We start from the raw sequence: 21,051 nt of genomic DNA, 5'->3' as shown, positions 1-21,051 counted from the left end.
AAGAGATAGAGAGCTTTCAGTAATTACATCTAGGGGCTACAAATAGCTCTGCTCTTCTGAAGGGAACAGTGTGAGGAAAAGAACAGTGTGAGGAAGGGAACAGTGTGAGGAAAAGAGGACATTCTTAGTACATGGTTCCTATTATATGCTGCAGCTTTAGTCTCTTTCAAAGATAGCATTTTAACTTGATCTCATACTTTTCCGATATCTTTTTTTTTTTACAAAAAGTAAGAGCTATGCTTACTGGATTGATTCTTCAGTGCAGTAATGACTCTTAAGAACAAGAAGAACAATCTGAGGGTTTTGAAGGGGTGGGGGGGTGGGAGGTTGGGGGAACCAGGTAGTGGGTATTAGAGAGGGCACGGATTGCATGGAGCACGGGGTGTGGTGCAAAAACAATGAATACTGTTACGCTGAAAAGAAATAAAAAAAAATAAATTAACTTAAAAAAAAGAACAAGACTCTTGCTCATGTATATACTCACAATATTGTAAAGGAGAGCTATGTGAGGGGATGAACGGCAGCTCTATTTTTGCAATACTAAATATGAGGGAAAATGGAACACAAAACTTGGAAGAGAGAGAAAATTCAATGCGATAGTGAAAGTAGATGGGTAAGAGAGATAATAAGTTTTAGAGAAGAAATCATATTTTTTCATTACATACCATAAAAAGTATGAACTCTTACTATTCAGTGTTAATGAAAACTGGAAAACATACATATACTGAGTACTGTCTTGGGCAAAAGGGAAAGATATATCAATAGAATTGGAAGTATAAAAGATTCCTTCAGTTTGAAAGCAAAAGATAAAGGCAAGTACTTAAATCTAAGTGATACCAGAGCTCACAGAGCAAGTGCGTAGTATTTCCATCTGGAAATCTTTCTTGTCATTTCTTTATCACACTTGCCTAAGATTTTCTCTTTTCTCTAACATAAGCAAAGCTCCATTGAAGTTTTCTAAACCTAGGGGGGAAAAAGAAAGGATTAAAGAAACTAATTTACTGAACCAAGTGGCAGGGTTTTCTGAACTTCATGAAAGGCATGTCATTGAAATGTAGAAGGATGATCTGAGCTTTGCAAAAGAAAAAGAAAAGAGAAGGTATTAAAAGAATTGTTTTTCTGAAAAGCTTCGTAGCTGTGGACTGGAATAGGATGGAAATAATTGCTAACTTAAACAGCTATTTCTGTGAACCAAATAGTGTTCTCAGTACTGCATATATTCAATGCTTTAATCTTCTAAATGACTCTAAGAGATAGATTCTATTATTGTCCTCACTTTAAGAATAAGGTATTCTGACACAGCGGTGTTAATGCCTTGCTCCAGGTGACATAGCTAGTAAGTGACACAGAACAATTGAACTCCCTGGATTCAGCCTCCAGAATCTACAACCTTAATATTGATGCTAAACATATTATTAATGCTAAATGATAATATTTTTGTGTGTTGAATACATTTTATAAAATCAGATATTTATTATTTCTCTAAAGAAAGAATTTAAGTGTGTAAAGAATATTTCCTATCCAAAACATTTAGGTCATCTCATCTGTCATGACTCCTATTCAAGGTCAGGTTTGAAAGTATCAGTCTGACCATCAGATGGTTTTTATAAACACTCTATAAGAAGCAGATCAAGCAGGTTTTCATTTCCTGTGATGGATATATGAATATTCTATATATGGATTTATTCATTCTATGCCTCATTTTTAAAATTCTAACTGTAAGCCAAGATTAAAATAAATACTAATTAAAGCAGAGAAAAATTAAATGTTCACAATGTAAAATGAAATCAATATTAAGTTAATGTATAATATGCAAGCTGTAAGATCCTATCTACTTGTAAGAAAAGAGCTACAAATGTTGTTTCAAGATTTCTGTCTGTCTACAAACACACACACACAGACATGAAAACAGCAAATTTGTCAGAAGAATCATTGTTAGCACAAAAAAAATAAGTACGTTTCTCTTCTGGATTCTTACAAAGTAATAACTATGGTTCAGATACTAAAGGAATAACAGTATCTACCACTTCCTTTATTAAATAAACAACAGACTCTGTATAGTGTTGTTATTGTTTTATAATGCCCTTCTTGTAAACTGACAACACTGTCCCAAAGCAGACTAATTTTATATGGTACCAGAATAATAGAGTCCAGGCACATTATTTAGTGATGTTATAGATTAACAGTTAAACATAAAATGTTTTATGAATGAGAACAAAATATGTATTAGCATATATAAATATAAACAAACACATATGTAATGAAACAACAGATACTCTTAATGTATAAGATGTCCTCTGAAATTTGCATTGTATTCTGAGTTCATTTAGTATTTAAAAGTTGGACAGGAAGTATTCAATTAATTTCCCAACCCACAAATGTCTTAATGACCTATGGATTGAAAATAATAACTCTAAGCAAATTTGAATCTCACACAATACTTGTTATTTTTCTCAAAATAAAACCTGATAGATATTGAACAGAAATAAATTTTAATTTGCATTTCCTAAAATAGAAGATGTGACAAATATTATATTTTAATGATTAAAGAGAAACACTTTCTTTCACAGTTTAACAGAAATTTGGATTCTGGGGAAAAGTTATTATTACCTTACATAGATGCAGAAGGCTGAAAAGAATCTGACAAGACACTGTATGTGATTATTCAAACTTCAGATGAAGGTGAGCCAAGGGAACAAATAGGAGTCTGCACCAGTCTGACTCAGAAAATCATTTTTAGTTCACTAGTCTAACACTGGGACAAATAGACAGTGAAGCCTTAAGGTTTTTTTGTTTGTTTGTTTGTTTTTTAAAGATTTTATTTATTTATTTGACAGAGAGAGATCACTAGTAGACGGAGAGGAAGGCAGAGAGAGAGAGAGGGAAGCAGGCTTCCCGCTGAGCAGAGAGCCTGATGTGGGACTCGATCCCAGGACCCTGAGATCATGACCTGAGCCGAAGGCAGCGGCTTAACCCACTGAGCCACCCAGGCGCCCCAAGCCTTAAGGTTTTAAGTTATTGACCGAAGCCCCAAATATTTTATCTTCAGAATTAAAAATCTCAAAAGAACCTTGTTAATGTGTAACTTTAAACAGTGTGATTTCTTTGTAAACTCTCAAAAATAAACCAAGTTTAAAAATACACCATATATTGTAGTTGTGGGAATAGTTAGTTCATAGTAGCACAGGTAAAAGGATATATTTGCAAAACAAAGTAAAACAAAAACAAAAAACAAACAAAAATGATACATTTGCATTTTACAAATGATACCCATCCAAGAAAGAACGGCTCATGGCATCCTGGCTATGAAGTACTTTTTAGAGCTGGTACATGGTGGGGAACCAAAAATATGCTTCTAGAACTAATTAATTAATTAGTGAAGGAGGGTTACATAGAAAATGGCAATTGCTGGGGCACCTGGGTGGCTCAGCGGGTTAAGCCGCTGCCTTCGGCTCAGGTCATGATCTCAGGGTCCTGGGATCGAGCCCCACATCGGGCTCTCTGCTCAGTGGGGAGCCTGCTTCTTCCTCTCTCTCTGCCTGCCTCTCTGCCTACTTGTGATCTCTCTCTGTCAAATAAATAAATAAAATCTTTAAAAAAAAAAAAAGAAAGAAAATGGCAATTGCAGTCTAGGAGTACGAAAAAAATGTGTTTCCATAAAAGAACAGATAGAAATGAACCATATCTACCTTGATTTCTTTTAACAGAAAAATAAACTATATCTGTATATTTTTCAAGTAATCAAAAAATTCATAATTGGAGGTGCCTGGGTGACTCAGTGGGATAAGCCACTGCCTTGGCACAGGTAATGATTTCAGGGCCCTGAGATTGAGCCCCTCATCAGGCTCTTGGCTCAGCAGGGAGCCTGCTTCCCTCTCTCTCTCTGCCTGCTGCTCTGCCTACTTGTGATTTCTTTCTCTCTGTCAAATAAATAAATAAAATCTTTTTAAAATTCATAATTAATAGGTATTGAAATGGCAAATATATTTTTAACTTAATGAAAGAGGAACAATCTTAGATAAAGTCCACAAAAATATAAAACTGAAATGTTCAATGCTGAATGTTTTGAAATTATTTTACAAATTTTGTGCTTTTATACTTTCATCTTAAACCACCAGCTAATGACTGACTCATCTGAGAGATTGTATATAACTCTGATAAATTTTATCATTACTCTCTTCCTTCCTTTATCTTTTACCTCCATAACTCAGCATAAAAGTAAATAATTTATTATTGATATTGTACACTATAAAAATGCTAAAAATAAATGTTAAATAAATACAGAATGATTAATACAGAAATGGTTAGAATACAATTTTGTAAGGGATTTGAAAAAGCATTTGAGAGGGCTAGAAAGTATCACTGTTTACAAAGATTATGACACTCACACATTTCTTTCTCTTATAGATAGAAACTATAGCACTTCATCTTGTAAGTAAGAATTTATTATTTACGGGAAAGAACACTGTAATAAAAGTATTCCTTTTCTTCCTTGTGGAATTGTAAAATTAATGAAAATTGTTTATCATTTGTTTCATGCATAAATATCAAAACTAATGTCTGAAAATAAAATTTGTAAAAGCAATATTTTAAATTATGCTGGCAACTCAAAATTCTCTCAACATTGTTAGAAGAATGTAAATGGATGTTTACTTACTTTTTTTTTTTAAAGATTTTATTTTTTTTTTGACAGACAGAGATCACAAGTAGGCAGAGTGGCAGACAAGAGAGAGAGGAGGAAGCAGGCTTCCTGCTGAGCAGAGAACCCGATATGGGGCTCGATCCCAGGACCCTGGGACCATGACCTGAGCCGAGGGCAGAGGCTTTAACCCACTGAGCCACCCAGGCGCCCCATGGATGTTTACTTACTTTTTACTGTGCTTACAACTCCTCATTTTTTTCATGCCTTTCCAATGTTTTGCATTTTTTAAGAATACCTAAATCAAAGGGAAAGATAGGCCTTTAAAATGAATTTACTCAAAATAAAGTAGTCTAGTTTTCTTTTGATTTTTGAAAATGCCATTTCCATGCACTTTGAAGTTTAGAAATTAATCTCTACCAGTTATGAGCATATAACCAACTGCTGATTATTCATTCTGATTAATCAATTTACTTTATCTAACTACGATTTATTTCTAAAAGCCTCTAGATATACACATTTCACTTAAAATTAGATTATTTTATCCCTGTCTAAAGTAGGCATAGGTCAAGCCAAACTGTATTTTCCTTCAAAATAGAAAAAAATTAAATACTATTTGTAAGTATAACTTCGATGGGCTTACGTCCATGTTCACGAATTTGACTACTAAATTAGGTAAATAATACCATAATAGTTGACTTGAGTAATAATGAGAGTGTTTATATCCAATGGACACCCTCTCTGTTATGCAGAAGAAAAATGATTCTCTTCCCATTTGTCATTTACTAAATTTTTAAGAAACTTTGTCTGTTTTCCACATTTATTGAGGAGGTTTTCAAAAGACCAGTCAGTGAATAGAGTAAAAATTGTTGCTGAAAATGAATTCGCACCATCTCTGAAAGAGTCAGATCTCACATAGGTGCCAAATGAAAGGCGTGATGACCCTCATAAACACCTTGTGTGAGTTAATAAGAGTGAAGGTTCATTTCCATAATGACTCCACATTTGCATCTGTTGCACACCACTTGGGGTGTACCATAATATAGGTTGTGCATGGTACAGGTTGACAAAAGTCAACTGTGAATCAGGTAGCCTGTGATACTCATCACCTCGGTAATAAAAATGACCACACAGACTTTGTATCTGGCCCAGTGCCCAAGTAAGAGCCATTAAATTGGCTTAACAACAACACAGCCTTTGAAGCACACCATCTGCTAGTCCTCTTTGCTACTACTTCCTCCTCATTGTAACTACATAAACATTAATATACCATCAAGTATAGACTTCCAGACAACCCACCTAGGACAAGGTGAAAAAGCAGATTCCTTTACTGATTTGCAGAATAGAAAAGAAAAGAATATAGGATAGAAAAGAAAAATGATAAAAATGTGAGAAGAAATAATATGTATTTGAAGGTTCTGCTGACATGAAAAATACAGATTGCAGCCTAGAAATCCAGCGGTCATATTCTTCAAACACAACCACAGACTCAAAGTATGAAGTTGAAGAGAAAAGTTTCATCCATTAGATATTGCTATACCGACAAGGAAAACTACCCCTTTAACCATCAACAAAGCCCAAATTATTTCATTTCACATTGAGATAAAAAAAAGCTATGCATGTGATTTTCCCCTTCACTATTCCCATTAAAAGAGGAACAAATTTTCCTTTAAGAAGGAAATTTAAGTCAATGGAAAGAGAGAAGCATATAACTGATATTTACATATTTATAGAAGGACTAAGATATAGAATATCAATATGTGTCTGATAATGTAAAATACTTTTAGAATTGAATGTTTAAAAACAGCAGTAAACTGTCTAACTCTGACTTTGGTTTGACAAATATTAATTTTTACTCTGAAAGACCCTAAAGTGATGAAATGAGAAATATGCAAAAAAGAAAAAGTTGATAGCTTTCTTCTCTGCTTAAGAGAAACTGCCTATGTCAACAACAGATGTGAAACTGGTGGGAAAGACGATGGGGGTGGAAGAATATCCAGAAGAAGATGGAATGGAGAAAGTAGTGGATGGAAATAGTATAATTGGTAATGCCCTGGTACATATCGGAGAGCCTAAAAAAGAAAGGGATCCATTAACCTTCAGGCAGGTTGAATGATCCATCTCAAGTCCTTCCCTAAAGGCTCAACCACTACACTTTCTTATGCAGAGACCTCATTTTATTTTATGACTTTAACTTCTATTTTATACCCAGTGGTGTTCATATCTATAAGCTCAGTCCTGTTCTCCTTTTCAAACTCAAGCAATTATTTTCATCTCTTAGACTCTTTCATTCAGATAGCATCCTGCCTTTTGAAACTCAACATTAACCAAAGTTGTTTTGTTTTGTTTTTCTGAATAAGGAAGACACAAAATTTCTTTGAAATCTTTCACCTGTCCTATCATTTTTTTTTTAATTTTAATGTCACTAGTGTTGTACTCTACTTCTTCAAGACTCAATTCCTGAAATAATCAATTTCATGGTCTCTCAAACTAAATTCTCTCTACCTTGGTTCAGTGTTCTCCTGTCAGACTAAACTGACTCAAATATTGTTCCCTGATTTGCTGGTTTTGTGAAAGCAAATTTCCAACCATATTAAATGTATTATTTCTTTGCTTGGCTTTATTTAAGTTTTAGCTAGTACCTATTGAGGACAGACACTGAGTTAAGTACTTGACAAGGATTGTCTCCTTTATCAGCAGGAATGTGGCAGGTGATGTAATGTTTCTATTTTAATAATATGGAAACTGAGGTTTACAGGGTAAATAACTTACCCATGGTGGGTCATAGCTAGTAAGAGTAAGGTAAGAATTTAAACCTGTATAAAAAAGAAATAATTATGTGATGGAAAAATGTATTAGTTAATGCTACAGTGGTTATCATATTTTGGCATATAAATACATCAAATCAACATGTACACCTTAAACTTATACAATGTTATATGCAATTATATTCCAATTAAAAAGTAAAAAAATTAACACATCAAAAAAAAAGGCCATATCAATCAGACTTCAAGGTTGGTACTCTTTAATAACTCTGCTACATTGCTTTCACACTACTTACATAACTTCTTCCTAATGTCAACACATTTTCTTTTCATTTAGAGTCTCTCTCTCTCCCGCCTATGTCTCTACACACACACACACATTTCTTTATGCCATTTTCTTTACATAAAACACCTTCCTTACCCTTCATATTCCTTATTTAAATAAGACAGGACAAAGTTCAAGTCATTTGCAAGTTCTCTTTCACGCAGGCTTTCATAAATATTTATCATGATTTATTTCCCTATGCTTTTAACTCTTACACAACCCAATTTTTTTTTAAAGATTTTATTGATTTATTTTGACAGAAGAGATCACAAATAGGCAGAGAAGCAGAGAGAGAGAGAGAGAGAGGAGGAAGCAGGCCCCCTGCCGAGCAGAGAGCCCGATGCGGGGCTCGATCCCAGGATCCTGGAATCATGACCTGAGCCTAAGGCAGAGGCTTTAACCCACTGAGCCACCCAGGCGGCCCTATCATGGAAATTTTTATACAGTATGCCAGTACCATTCATTATTTTTTCTTGTATTCTTATCTCTACAACTCATATAGATCTTCAAGGCACAGAACTTGTAGCTCTCTATAATATACTATATAAAAGCAAGTTATCATTATTATTTCAGTCATTAGACTTCTGTATACTTTGCTTATACTAGCATACTGACGTATAATGGGTACTTATTGGGATTCATGCCAATTTATTAATGGCAAGGGTTGGAATTTAAGCAGATTTTAGATTTCCCAATACAGAATGAAACTATTGCTTAAAACCAACTATAAGTCTTTGGAACTAGAATTCTGGTAAAGGAAAGATTTTTTGTCCTCTATAATTTGAAGGACAAACATTTTGTCCTATTTAAATGCAAAAGGAGCAGCTGGATTTGTTATTAATAGCAATGAAATAATTCAAAATGTGTATCCACTGAAGAAACTTAATATTGCTGTTCAGTGGATAAAGCCACTAGTAGTCACAGGAAAATGATGAAGATAATGAAGATATAAGAATAAACACAATAAAATTATTCAGTTTCAAGCTTCTCCGAAAAAAAAATTATAAAGGTAATTTTGAGTAAAAAAAAAAAAGGATATTTTGGTTCAGACTAAGAAAGAAGTTTGAAGTTGCCAGAAATATAATAGTAGTGAAACTTTACCAACACTGGATGATTAGCCATCAGAAATGTAGTAGGATAGACTCCTGTCTGAGAAGAAGCACAAATTAATAAAGTGTAAACCCATTTCCAAATGTTTCATTCTTAATTCTAGATTTATATATTCTTGAGTGTCTGAAAATGTAAATGGGTGATGCCAGTGTTGCATAACACAGAGCAGAAATTCTCCACCCTGGATACATATTAGATTCCCTTAGAGAAGCTTTTAGAAATATCGGTGCTTAAGTGCAACTATAAACTAATTAAATAAGAATCTCTAGGGATAGGATCTATCTGATCATATTATTTTAATGCTGGCCAGGTGACTCCAGTGTGCACCTAGGATTAGGACTAGACCATAGACATGGCCTGAGACTTATGGGAGGTTGACAATTACTAACTGGTTGTATAAGTTATATAAAAACTGTCAAAATTTCCAATAACAAATCTTTGATCAGAGACATATCATAATAATGACATAAGTAACTATAAATCAGGTAAAACAAGCAAAAGTCAAGAAAACTGTGTTTTAGTTCTCACTTTTCTATAAACATTTTGTGGCGTTCTGGTCCACTAAATCACTTTTTATTTCTGAGCCTCATTTCTCAGTTTATTCTCATTTGTGACTCTAGAAATTGGCCAGTAGGACTGAGATTTCCTTTAACTAACCTTACAGCCGCTAAATATTGCATTAAAAAAAAAATCCCATTTATCTGTCACTAACAGAATCTGTTGATGTCAAATCTTCCAGTTTCTGGTTGAAATACTGGGGATTTTCCATTATAATGATGGCCAGAGCCACAAACATACAGTTCAGGATTATAATAACATTAAACCAGAAGGCAGTATCAGAAAATAGAGGCAGAAATAAATATTTTGATTGTGAGCAAATTTCTGCCTTTATCTATGTTTACTAAACAGCTCAGAGATTACTGTTCTTAATATAATAAATTCAAATGAGGGTGTGAGAAACACAATTTGATAAAAATTAAAATTTAAAAGCTAAAAATAAACCTAAAAGAATATTTGTTGCAGGTGATTAAAACACACACACAGAAATGCATCATAAATAATACTATGTGACTTTAGCTATAAAGACTAAACTGAAAATATTTGAAGTTCTGGCCTAAATCTGTAATATTTTAAACCACAAGTTGAAGGCAAATTAATAAAGTTTTGCAATGACCTAAAAAAATAGACACAGACACTAGCTAGGGTGAAATCATGAAATAAAGTGTTAGCTTTTAAATGATTATACAATTTATCAGAAACTCTTGATTAGCAAAATTTTTGAACAAATGTGATATGATACAGCTAAGGTATAAAATATACTTCCCGGGGCGCCTGGGTGGCTCAGTGGGTTAAGCCGCTGCCTTCGGCTCAGGTCATGATCTCTAGGTCCTGGGATGGAGCCCCGCATCGGGCTCTCTGCTCGGCAGGGAGCCTGCCTCCTCCTCTCTCTCTCTGCCTGCCTCTCTGCCTGCTTGTGATCTCTGTCTGTCAAATAAATAAATAACATCTTTAAAAAAAATTAAAAAAAATAAAATATACTTCTCAGTGCTTTTGAGAAAACTGTCATTTCCAAAACAGGAAAAGAAAAACTATTAAATTAGGCCAAATTCTGTGTTAATATTTGACATTCTATTTTCAAAGCAGCCTTAGTGAATATCCAAAGGCTTGAATCTTCTTCTTTTACCCAGAGATGGACAACATAGTTTTCTGTGTGAGATTTGCTTTTGGATGTGCTATCTTAAAGGCTGTAGCTCATCCTCCTGACCAGAAGCAATAAGAGCGACTTCACGCTTTGTTCATGGGAATGCGTAAAGAAAACTAGGCTCTATGTCTTTGCGACTTCCAGATCATTTTCTGGAAATTTTCAGTCATTTTTTTACTTGAGTATGCCCCTAGGAGCTTGCCTGGATGACCACCACTCAATCATTAGATGTTTATGTGTATAGCAAAATCTTTTTTTTTTTTTTTAAGATTTTGTTATTTATTTGACAGACAGAGATCACAAGTAGGCAGAGAGACCGGCAGAGAGAATGGAGGAAGCAGGCTCCCTGCCGAGCAGAGAGCCTGATGTGGGGCTGGAGGCAGAGGCTTTAACCCACTGAGCCACCCAGGTGCCCTTCATAGCAAAATCTTAAAACCATGCTTTACTTCAGTAATTTGAAAAAGAAAGTTGGGGATTCACCTTCAATTCACTCAAAAAATCAATCAAAAGCAACACTATTGGGGTACCTTGGTGGTTCAGTGGATTAAAGCCTTTGTCTTCAGCTCAGGTCATGATCTCAGTGTCCTGGGATGGAGCCCCACATTGGGCTCTCTGCTCAGCAGGGAGCCTGATTCCCCATCTCTCTCTCTGCCTGCCTCTCTGTCTGCTTGTGATCTCTCTCTGTCAAATAAATAAATAAAAATCTTTAAAAAAAAAAAAGCAACACTATTTCATAATTACTTGGTTTTATTTACTGGATAGATTTCAGAAAATATACAAGACATTCCGATAGGAAGTCTGACTTTATTCTTGATAGGTTGTAGTTTATAACTACAGTTTATTTTATCTACTAAACCGGAAGAGCTGTCTCATTTAACCAATGGCAGTTGAGTGAAGGAGTGAATCTTCTCATAACCCCAGCAATTTTATCCATTAATAAAATTTATTCAAACTGATGTCTTGTTTTGTTTTGTTTTGTTTTTATTGAGAGCCAGTGTTCCTTTTGCATGACTCCCAGATTTTACTGATTAGCAACAAATTCACAATAAATGGTTATCTGATTTTCCTAACTGTCTTATCACTTGTTCCAAGATCATTTTAGTGTTGTTTGTAGAATACCCTACAGAGTTTCTGAATAATCCTATACTCCATTCCTACCTTTATAGGGTAAGGAAGGACAGAGAGAAGTAGAAATGTCAGCTTCCTTGGTAATAAAAGCAAACATCATCCATCTCTTTCACTGCAGTAAGAATCTCAAAGTTACATAAAAAAAGAAACCATTTGACCTACTTCCTATTGCTTACTTGGTAAAAAATATTTTGGGAAAAAAAGTTATTTTTGATTAAGAATGAGTGAGGAAGAGCAAAAATAATTGAAGGAAAAGGAGACTACCCCAAAAAACTATTCAATAAAATTTAATGTAATTGAGAGATAACCTTCTAGATTGAGGTGACAGAGTGCCCAACAGAGTGAACAAAAATGGACCTAAACTCAGGCATATCACAGGAAATTTTGGGATATGAAAAACCAAGATAAGTTTCACTAAGTTTCAGAAATTAAAGGGGTGGGGAGAACTCATGCTTATGTGGCAAAGGATCAATATTCAAAATGGCAAGATGGCTTCAGAGTTCTATGAAGCTACAAAATACTGAAATAGAACCTTCAAAATACAGAAGTAATATTATTTCAGTCTTGAATTTCATTGCCAGCCAAACTATAAATAAAGTGTAAAGACAGAATAAAAAACATTTTTAGACAAGCAAAGTCTCAAAAAGAATTAACTTTCCCAAGTATTCACCTGAAAGAAGGTATTGGGGAATCACTTACTCTTAAGGTGATTTCAATAGCCAAAGCCAAAAGGATGTGACCAACTAGAAGGAACTTCAACATATGAAAAACGTAATGAAAATATGGTGATAGCAGTGAAGGGACATTCTAGGATAACAAGAATGAACCAGGTAATTGGAGAATTGATTTCTGCTGGTCTTAGTCTATTGATAGTAAGGCTATTGGTTAGAAATACCGGCTGTGTCCACCAGGAGACAGACCACAGACATTCTTCCTTTCTGAGCCAATGTTGATTGAATCAGCCCTTGTGGGTCCTACTGTGAATGCAAGATGCAATTCAACAACGACAATCAGGGAACCTTAAAAAAAGAAAGCCTTATTACTTATAAATCCTGGAGGGTATACAGTTTAGGGCCCACACAGTGATGTTTTAGGAAGAGGGAGAAAGAAAAAGAAAGAGAGAAGACAGGAAGAGAGAATAATGAGAGAGCATATGGACCAAGGCTCTGCTTTCATTGGGGGTGAGTGTGGGGTGACTAGGGTATCATGGGTTCATTCTTCATTGGTGAATTTAAAACATAAGAGAGGAAATTTAAATAAAGGATGGAGAGAGCAAGTTGTGGAAATTATCTAAGTCAACCAGATATATCTAAAACAAAGCAAGCTTCAAGGGTAGAGTGACCTCTCTAGTTGTGTCTTTGGAAATGTGTTTCAGAGAGAGCTGCCTTGAAGTGGAGGCCTCAGCAATGTAAAGCTTACTGTCAGGACTTGCACTGTAATCAAAAAGGCCCACTTTCATCCTCTTACACTGCAGAGGATAGAATGAAGATGGGGAAATATTGGACATATGTGATAAGGTAAGGTGTGAAATGATTCAAATGTATTAGTGTATAAAAGAAACTAAAGATGAAAATGACGAGAGCCATTCAAGTGTATATTTTAATTACCTAATTAGAATGATTTATGATAAAATGCTGTGTTTCAGTGTGTGTATGCTTTTATTGTTTAAATTAGAGTTTCAGGGAATTTAGGGGCACCTAGGTGGATTAGTCAGTTAAGTATCTGACTCGATCTCATCTCAGGTCTTGATCTCAGGGTTGTAAGTTCATGCATGGTGTTGGGTTCTATGCTAGGCATGGAGCCTACTTTAAAAGAGAGAGAAAGAGAGAGAGAGAGAAGAATAAACATTTCAGGGAATTTATTTTGAGTTTTGAGCTGATCAGCAAGGTATCGGATTATGACCTCACCATTATGGATCATTGTTTTGCCACACAAAACTACTCAATAATTATAAGCAGATGTTTGGTTTCTTTGTCCTTTGACAGTTATTCATATATTTTCCTTTGTCTACAGAGGCATCTTCTTCACTTTCATTAGATTTGTATCCCCATCCACAACCACTGCTTGACTAAACTGCCTAAGAACATAAATAAACCCACTGATGCTAAATTTAATAGACACTTAAAAAAATTCATTTATTTATTTCAGAGAGAGAGAGATGGGGGGCGGGGCAGAGGAAAGGGAGAAAGAAAATCTCAAGCAGACCCCTCGTTCAGTGCAGAGCCGATGCAGGGCTCAGTCTCATCATTCTGAGATGGTGACCTGAGTTGAAATCAAGAATCAGATGTTTAACCAACTGAACCATGCAGGCACTCCTAGACACTTTTTAATCCCCATCTGACCTGATATTTCAGAAATAGGTGGCTAACATATTCTCTTATTAATAACATCCTCTGCCTTTCTTTGTCTATGTGGAATTGAATTGGGGGTCCACTCAGTTCTAGGGACAGAAATGTAGCCAATGCCTGACTAATCATTACATATAATTGTAATATCCTTAGCTGATGTTTGACTGAATGAATGGACTGAATGAAATCAGCACTAATTCTAAGAATATTGATTTAGTGACCAAACAGGAGGCAATTCCTTTTCTATAGACTTAGGGAAAGGAGAATGTAAACCTAGAAAATGGATCAAATAATAAAGGGCAAAAGTTTTAATAAGAACTTTTCGAAAGGATCTCAATCTAATATGGAACCAGAGGATATGAAATGTAGAATCTCATGCATGTGGTTTGAGAAGTGAGAGACTAATTTTCCATAAATGTCTGACTTACAGAAAACTGAGACTTATCCCCTTAGCAGTGGACATTCATCAAGAATCTTTCCCCATCTTTCCTCAGTCCTTCTCCAATGAAGTTACTGCTTAGACTCTCATTCTTGCCTTTTTCTCCTGCAGCATTCTACCTCTCAGCAAATGGCAATTCCTTAGAATTTCTTGAATGATTCCTTAGATCGAAGCCAAAGAATCATTATCAATGCCTTCCTTTCTCTTAGCTTAAATTCAGTCTGTTGCTAAGTGATACCAATTTTCTTCTACTCATATATACAGTTAGTTATCTTTATCTCTGTTGCTACCCAGATCACCATTGTCTTTTTTAAAAATTTTTATTATGTTAAGTTAGTCACATACAATACATCATTAGTTTTTGTCTTTTATTTTTTTTAAGATTTTATTTATTTATTTGACAGACAGAGATCACAAGTAGGAGAGGCAGGCAGAGAGAGAGCGAGATGAAGGAAGAAGGCTCCCTGCTGAGCAGAGAGCCCGATATGGAGCTCGATCCCAGGACCCTGGGGTCATGACTCGAGCCGAAGGCAGAGGCTTTAACCCATTGAGCCACTCAGGTGCCCCTTAGTTTTTGTCTTTTATAACTGTATTTCATTCCTCCAATTTTGACCCTATCTCTATCTCATATATTTCCACAGAGAGGACAGAATGATGTTTTAAAAAGTGAAAGTCAGCTATGGTACTCCTCTGTTTGAAAGCTGTCAATCTCTTTTCATTTTCATTAGAATATAGACTCAAATCTTTACTTTGATCTATACTGTGCTTCAGCACCTTGACATTCTTTCTGTTTCTTGAATGATCAAACTCTTTGCCCACATGAGAGATGTTGGCAGGCCATCTCTTCTGCCTGAAAGTTAATTCCTGGCCTAGTCGTATTTAATCATATCTTATGACTGTTTCTTTAATATCACAGAGTATTTTGTAATTTTCCAATATTTATCACAAAGGTTGAGACTTAAGGGGGCTCAAAACATGCATTCAAATGAATGAGCGACATTTATACAACATTTTTTTTTTAATCAGAAAGAGAGAGAGACAGCATAAGCATGGGGAGTGATAGGCAGAGGGAGAGGCAGGCTCCCTGCTGAGCAAGGAACCCAATGAAGTATTCAATCCCAGGACCTGAAAATCATTACCTGAGCTGAAGGCAGCTGCTTAACCGGATGAGCTACCCAGGCATCCTTATATAACAATTCCTTCCTGCTTATTATGGCAAATAAAAATGGAAAGAAATGAATTACTATTGCCCGATTGTTATACAGTTGCACTTGGAGACTGAGAGAGTTACTTTTATGTGTCAACCTGACTGGACCACAGGGTGCGCAATATTCAGGGTGTTTCTGTGAAGGTGTTTTTGAATGAGATTAACATTTAAATTGGTAGACTGAATAAAGCAGGGTTTTCTTCTTCCTCCCCAACAATGAGGTCTCATTGGATGGGTCTCATCCAATAAACTGAAAGCCTGAATAAGAAAAAAAGTCTGACCCTCCGCTGAATAAGAGAGTATTCTTTTCTGCCTGACTGTCTTGAGGTGGAGATAATGGCTTTTTTCCACCTTCATCTCAAACTAAAACAACAGTTGTTAGGTCTTAAGCCTGCCAGCTTTTTAATGGGAGCTACACAATTGGCTCTCTTAGGTCTCAGGCCTTTGGACTTGGACTAGAACTAAGCCACTGGCTTTCTTGGGTCTCCAGTTTGCTGGCTTGCCCTGCCCATCTTGGGACTTGCCCACTTCCATAATCACATGAGCCAATTCCTTGTAATAAATCAGGACATAGACAGGTAGAGAGAGAGACAGAGATATGAAGAAAGAGACAGAGAGAGAGAGAGAGATCTCCTTATTGGTTCTGTTTCTCTGGAGAATCCTGACAAATACAAAGGCATTATAAAAATATAGCCAAAGTGACTTTTTTCTTTAAAGATTTTATTTATTTATTCGACAGACAGAAATCACAAGTAGGCAGAGAGGCAGGCAGAGAGAGGGAGAGGAGGAAGCAGGCTCCCCGCCGAGCAGAGAGCCCTATGCAGGGCTCGATCCCAGGACCCTGGGATCATGACCTGAGCCAAAGGCAGAGGCTTTAACCCACTAAGCCACCCAGGTGCCCCACAAAGTGACTTTTTGATTAATTAAGAGTGTCTTTGAATAGGTGAGCCTTGGTCATGTATATCATTGTTTTAGAATTTGAGTGTTCTGATTTAACACAATCCATCCCCAAAGAACAGTTGTATTCTCTGCTATAGTTTGCATAGTGCTTGGTATAATGGACATCTCTACAAAGGTAATCTAAGTAAATATTTAAAAAGACTTACTCTACTAAATCCATAATATTTCTATGCATATTTAAGCAGAATTGTATAAATAAGTAGTTCTATGCATTATATAATAAATAGTTGTTCAAACAACTGTTTATCTACATGAGAAAAAAAATACATCCAAATAGAAAACATAGACAAAAATCAATTCCAGGTCAATCATAGATTTAAAATCAAAAAGCAGATTTAAAAAAAAATACAAAAAATAGTAAAATGTCTTTTTGACTACATAGATTAAATTCCCTTAAGAAGGCACAAAATACCTCAAAGGACATGATAAATAAATTCATCCACAATACATTTAAAACACAAAGGATTTTCTATAATTTAGATATGATAAAATAGCTAGTATCAGAATAAATTTCCTGTCAAAAGCAATTATCAAAGTGAGGCCAAAGATAAAAAAAAAAAAAAGACAATCATCTGAAGGAATTGGAGAAATAAAGAATAATCTGTGACTACTATCCTTGAGAAAGGAGAAGCATAGCCAGTGAAATCCACTTAACCCTATCTTTCCTGAGGCCATATCCAGGTTCTTCTTGCAGGAGTCTAGAACACAAGAAGGCTGGCTGCGATCTCACTGGGAAGGGAAGACAGAGGACAGAGACTGTGGGAGGCAAAACAGGTGAAAAGTAAAAGACAAAGTAATGAACATATGCATAGAAGAAGAAGAGGTTCAAAAATCTACATACAAGTACCTCGTAAGTCATTGCCTGATTCTTAACCAGTCATATCAATAAAAACTACCACGACATGCAACAATATGTCTGTATCTCATAAGCAGAGTGTTGAATGCAAGAAGCTAGACACAGAAGAGTACATATTGAATAATTTCAGTTATGTAAAGTTCAGGGATAGAGAATAGTAATACACAGTGACACTATTTTTGAACTTTAAATGAATGATGTGGAATGATATATATCAATAATACTTAGGGGAAAAATGCATTAAGGAAACAAAGCAAATTGCCAAAAGAAGATGTATAATATGAGAGTATTCAGTTAAAACTTAAAAATCTCGGGTTGCCTGGGTGGCTCAGTGGGTTAAAGCTTCTGCCTTCAGCTCAGGTCATGATCCCAGAGTCCTGGGATCAAGCCCTACATCAGGCTCTCTGCTCCATGGGGAGCCTGCTTCCTCTCTCTCTCTGTCAGCCCCTCTGCCTACTACTTGTGATCTCTGTCTGTCAAATAAATAAATAAATAAAAATCTTAAAAATAAATAAATAAAACTTAAAATTCTCAAAAGAATCCTTTATTGAGTTTATGAATATATATACATTAAATCTGAAGTTAATATTTGACAAAACTTGGTAGAGGATACATTATTTTATATATTATTTTGTATGCTGAATATATATATATATTATATATTTTTTTTTCTTTTTCAACAATAAGGTCTATGTAGTTCTCTTTAAACACTCTTATCCTAAAAATTATGTCGTCAGTTGAAAAGTTGCTGCAATGGCAGCATTACCTGTAGTCAAAGAATTGTGTGTTTTTGACAGCATTATTACATTAAAAATGAAATTTTCAGAAGGATGGTTTAATTTATTGAGGGCAGTTTAGATTTATTACTAAAAAATTCATCTAAAAAAGTTTGTCTTATAGCTTAAGACCATTCATATTCTATTTCATATATGAAAACTCTTAAGTATTTATAATTTAAGAATGTATATGATATCTTTATAATAAAATACACTAGTGTCTATGACATAATTTCTTCCTCAAGAAGTATATAGTTTAATAAGAAAAAGAAAATAATTTGGTACCATACCTCCTTGTACTTCCAAATCTAAATTTCTCAATTGACCAAAGAAAAGAATCAAATAGGGACATGCGCTTGGCTCAGTCTGTTAAGCATCTGCCTTTGGCTCAGATCATGATCCCAGGGTCCTGGAATCAAGTGCCCCATCTGACTCCTTGCTCAGCAGGGAGCTTGCTTCCCCCTCTGCCTGCCATTCTCCCTGCTTGTGTGCTCTCTCTTTCTCTCTCTCTCTCTCTCTCTGAAAAATAAATAATGAGATCTTTAAAAAAAAAAAAGAGAGAGAGAAAGAGAGAGAGAAAATCACATAGTTTACCATAAAATATATGGACACTTAGAAAGTTTTTGTGTTTTTCCTCTATTTTGGGCCCAAACTCAAAGATAGTATGTCAGGCCTAGTATATGTCAGTGTTTGCATTTTCAATGTTTACTATTTGACATCCTTTAAACCCCAATAGAGAACTTTTCTCCAAGAGACCATACATATTTTTAAAAAAGTAATAAAGAGCTTAAATTATTTAGTACATAGTTTCATATGCCTTTAACTTGGTTACTTTGAAGAAGGCCATCCAGCAACTAATGAAGTAAAATATACAATGTCTGACATTTAATAAAAAATTATCAGGCAAATAAAAAGTAAATATAAGGCCTTTAATAAGGAGAAAAAAATCAATCAATGAAATCAGAGTCAGAAACAATACATATATAGTACGTCTAGAAGATAATGAAGTTAAAAAAAGCTATTGTAAATCTACTCCGTATGATCAAAAAGGTAGAGGGAAAAATTAGGATGATAAGGAAGAATATGAAAGATAATTTCCTTAAAAAGATCCAAATTGAACACCTAGAGATAACAAAATAAAATACCTCAAATAAAAATATTTGAGATAAGATTAACAGAAAACTATACTACTGATGAAAAGATTAGTCACCTTAAAGTAGAAGATTTTTGGGGTGCCTACGGGGCTTAGTCGATTTAGTGTCGGACTTCAGCTCAGGTCATGATCTCAGGGTCCTGATCAAGTCCTGCATCAGGCTCCCTGCTCCAGAAGGAGTCTGTTTCTCCCTCTCCCTTTGCCCCTGCTTGGGCCTGCTCTCTCTGTCAAACAAATGAATAAAAAATATTTTTAAAGATTGTATTCATTTATTTGAGATAGAGATAGAGATAAAGCACAAGTTGGAGGAGAGGGGCAGAGTGAGAGGGAGAAGCAGACTCCCCCCTGAGCAGGGAACCTAATAGGGGGCTCCATCCCAGGATTCTGGGATTATGACCCAAGCTGAAGGCAGACACTTAACTGATGGAGACATTCAAGCACCCTTAAACAAATAAACTCTGAATAAATAAATACATACATAAATAAATAAAGAAGAAGACTTTCTAAAACTCTCCCTCCCCCATGCACACTCATAAGACTTGCTGTGACTCCCAGCTGCTCCTACATTAAAACCAATATTTTCAGTGTAGCCTCAAAAACCTGCATGGTATGTTTGTTACCTATTTCTAAATCTCACCATGAATCATGGTTTCAATCTCAGCAGGTTTTTGCTGCCTTGCTCTTCATCTTTATGGCCTTTAACTGAATATTTGTCAATTACACATGATATCTCACTTACAAAATTTCATCCCCCCATTGCCTCACTTTTTTGCCTTTTTTCTAATTACCTACTTTAAGGATCACCTGCAGCATTGTTTCTTTGAAGGTCTCCATGATTCCACTGATTAGGTTCTTATCTCCCTACCATATACTCCCATAACTCCTGTGTTTGTTTATCTTTAATTTCTCACTTCCTTGTAATTCTATATGTTTTGTGTCATTATATTTTTAGCACCCACCATTTCCAGTAGTGTGCAGATAAAAAATAGATTTTGTCCACCAGTGAATTCCCAGCACATTGCCTGACACGTGTTAAGTAATCAACAATTTTTTTTAAAAAAACAATAAGTGAATTAATTGCAAATTAAGATTTTTCTTTGGGCTATAATGTGTTTGGTTTATGAAGTCTCTGTTTCATTCAATATAATTATGCAGGCACAAACTTCATTAGCATTTAAGCCCCAAATCAATTAGTTTTCTGTGTTTGGATTTTCTGTATTTGCATTATGCCTAAGTTGTAATTTCCCAGAAATATTAAGTGATTTATCAAGACTAACATACTAAGCTCAAGTACAAAGAGATTCATGTTCTAAGTAAAAGCCACCAAAGCATAATAAATAAAGTACATTAAACTATAACAGTATACTTATCAAAATGCTAAAATGTCTTAAATTTTATAAAATTTTACTTATGGTGAGAGCTTAATGAAGATTAATTGTTAAATAATATAAAATCAGCTAATAATATCTAATATCAAAAGTATTTTGCTTCTCATTATTGAATTATATAGTGCATGAATGACAAAAATAACTGTTTATTCAAATACCCGTAAAAGGGTGGCTCAGTCGGTTAAGCAACCGCCTTCTGTTCAGACCATGATCCCATGGTCCTGGGATTGAGCCCCGCATTGGGCTCCCTGCTCA

At 35.1% G+C, this 21,051-nt stretch overlaps 1 long non-coding RNA gene across 1 annotated transcript; it reads right to left on the bottom strand.

The window, feature by feature from the left end:
- Nucleotides 1–858: 858 nt before the first annotated feature.
- Nucleotides 859–19,527, bottom strand: LOC125090466 (uncharacterized). The gene is made up of 5 exons (XR_007124338.1): nucleotides 19,466–19,527; nucleotides 8,831–8,874; nucleotides 7,412–7,455; nucleotides 4,870–4,937; nucleotides 859–963 (listed from the first exon to the last, which is right to left on the bottom strand). It is a non-coding gene; the product is annotated as an uncharacterized LOC125090466 (long non-coding RNA).
- Between the last annotated feature and the right edge of the window lie 1,524 nt (nucleotides 19,528–21,051).

Source organism: Lutra lutra, chromosome 2 (assembly GCF_902655055.1).
Source record: "Lutra lutra chromosome 2, mLutLut1.2, whole genome shotgun sequence".
Lineage (NCBI taxonomy): Eukaryota > Metazoa > Chordata > Mammalia > Carnivora > Mustelidae > Lutra > Lutra lutra.
This window is presented reverse-complemented; position numbering and strand designations above follow the sequence as displayed.